General features: G+C 35.2%; 1 pseudogene; it reads right to left on the bottom strand.

Moving 5' to 3' along the window:
- Nucleotides 1-322: 322 nt before the first annotated feature.
- The window catches only part of LOC108685201, a 3,062-nt pseudogene continuing 711 nt past the window's right edge, over nucleotides 323-2,673 (bottom strand).

The following is a 2,673-nucleotide window of genomic DNA, read 5'->3' as shown; positions in this document are numbered from 1 at the left end:
AAAAAATTAAAACCTCCCGCAAATGACGAGAATTTGGCTCGTAAACTGACATTTTCAATCGAGAATAACTTTATGATGCAGACACAAATCGACTAATGTTTCTATGGGGTTATGTTGACAGATGCCCAAGTTTATTGTATGACGTCTATGATCTATTTATTTCGACCATCACTTATCGCTAAAGCCATCTATAGGAAAACGGCGGAAGCAAAGTTGTACACCTAATAAACTTTTTTACACATGTCATGTGGTTGTCATCAGACCCCAAACAGGCCTGAGCTAAAAGAGCCCTTTGCCTTTTCAAGGCCTGACACTTCCACTCTCAGCCTGCTCCTTGCGCATGATGGAAGAAATCTGCGAGGATCGTCGAACACGCAGAGGAGTACATAGCCTTGACAATGGAGCCGTATGTTCTGTCAAGGACATCGATCTCCAACCGCTCGAAAAGTGACGTCCTCTCCGCGGCCCAAGATAGGGAAAACAATAGCGCGTGCACCGTATCCTCAGTTGCACGACAATGCGCACAAATCGGCGACGCGTTACGCTGTATCTCAAAAAGATAGGCCTAAAAGCACTCATGACTCTTTAAAATCTGAGTCATGCGAATTGAATATACTAAAAATAAAGAATGGGCCCTCCCATCGCTCATTCTCGTAACAATGCAACCACATTTTTTTCGTCTCTCCGATTTTAATACGATCTTTGACATAGAGATTTCTTAATAATTCTCTGAAATATCATGAAGTTCTTCGATTATGGTAAGAAATTTTTGTTATATATCGCAGTAATATTTCGATATCTAGGGCAAGCCAGAACTTTATTATATTCATTTTAATACAGCATTTATATGGCGCCGGAGCAACCAATGCTTTATTTCAGCGCTTACAGCAGCCCTTATACAAGCGACAAAGCAGACGATTAATTGTTTCATATTCTGAAAATAAAATTTAATCATAAACCTCAATAATTTAATAAGGTTCACGTAAACGTATCAGAAGAACTCCGTTCTATTCCAAGAAAGTATTACTATATGTAAAAGTTATTTTCACACTTACTTAATCTGCTCGAAGAATAACGTGCATGTTCCTTGTGTTCATTCCCTGGGTCATTTCTTCTTGATAACTTGTAAATCATTAGTAGAATAATCACCAACTGACTTTTGTCTGCTCTCAATATACACATAATGATCAAGATTCATTTCTTCGCCCTCGTGAAATATAGCGTTTATTACCTTGAATTTTTTGTTATTAATCATGATACTCGTCGGTACAGTGTTAATCCGATTGTCAATAATTTTTTTAAAAGCACCGTTAGAAAAGTGTATAAATTGAGCCGTATTACTAAGACGGATAAAGTCGATTCAATTACGGTTTTCTTTTTCAGAACGGTACTCTTACATTCGTTACAATTGCCATTTCCCATTTCGAAAATTCTAAATCAATCAAAGCAGAATGACACATTTTTTTCTTTTTAATATCGATTGTATAGGTAATATTAGCAAACAATTCTTTTCCAGCATAGTTACATTGTAATTACATTTGGCATTTGAACAAGATGTTACGTGCTTCAATTCGAGTTCTAATACATCATTGATTTTGGAATATGTCGACATTAGAGCCGTGAAAAATTTCGAAACATCTTATGTTCATTCTTCGAAGCGTTCTCCGACAGATCTTCTAACCGCTAGAATATTGCAACATTTACGCTCAGCATACGCGCAGATAGCATCAATCAATGTGTTCAATATTTTATTTTTCATTTGTTGCCTGATATATACACAATGAAACACACAATGCAATATTACATTATCATAATATGAAACATGATCGTCATTGCCGTATATTTTCCATAACTTTCTAGTTCTTCGCAACCATTATTCTGTACATCATTAATGATATTAGGTATGGCCCATCGACGCAGTCATAAATTTTCAGTCTTTTACTCGGACGAAATTGATTTGTGGTAGCTGAGCTTTGAACACAGATCTCAGTCGATTATATTCTACACTGGCTCCCGAGTTTGCTTTAATGGATGTCGAATTAAAATTTATCAAATGTAGTCCTTCCAGTGTACTCATTCGTTTTAAAATCCATCATTTTTACACGTAATTCCTTGACTTTTGTGTATACCATAGTTATTCCATAACTGAGAGGCAATAGAAATTATTTCCGATATATCATCATTTTGTAAAATACTTCGAATTTAATATCTACTTTCATTATTGTGATTTCTTTGTTATCCGAAATAACTATTTTAATAGAATCAATATGATTTTCGTCAACAGAGCGATTAACTGCAACTACATTGCCTATCGTTCTATTGACAAGTTCCCAATGTTATATCAATGTTTCATCGAATCATCACTTTAGCACCAATTTTCGCTATTACTCTTTCAATGCCAGTTGTTTTCGAAACTTTGTCATCTTTGTCTTCCAAAATTTTGTGCACTCTTTTTTTCGTTACTGGAGCACAATCGACATCATCTTCTGCTATCAATACAATTTTATTACCGTCAATTTTATCGAGCATTACCGTTCAAAACCTTGCATAAATAACATGTGGATAATAAACATATTGTATCAACCGATTGGTTCATATAAGTGCAAAATTCATTCAATCTTTCGTCACAATTACTTGCTTTGAAATGGATTTTTCTCGATTGAAGGACATTGA

This window comes from Atta colombica, unplaced genomic scaffold (genome assembly GCF_001594045.1).
Source record: "Atta colombica isolate Treedump-2 unplaced genomic scaffold, Acol1.0 scaffold147, whole genome shotgun sequence".
NCBI lineage: Eukaryota > Metazoa > Arthropoda > Insecta > Hymenoptera > Formicidae > Atta > Atta colombica.
Note: the sequence above shows the minus strand (reverse complement) of the source record. Positions and strands in the feature narration are given on the sequence as shown.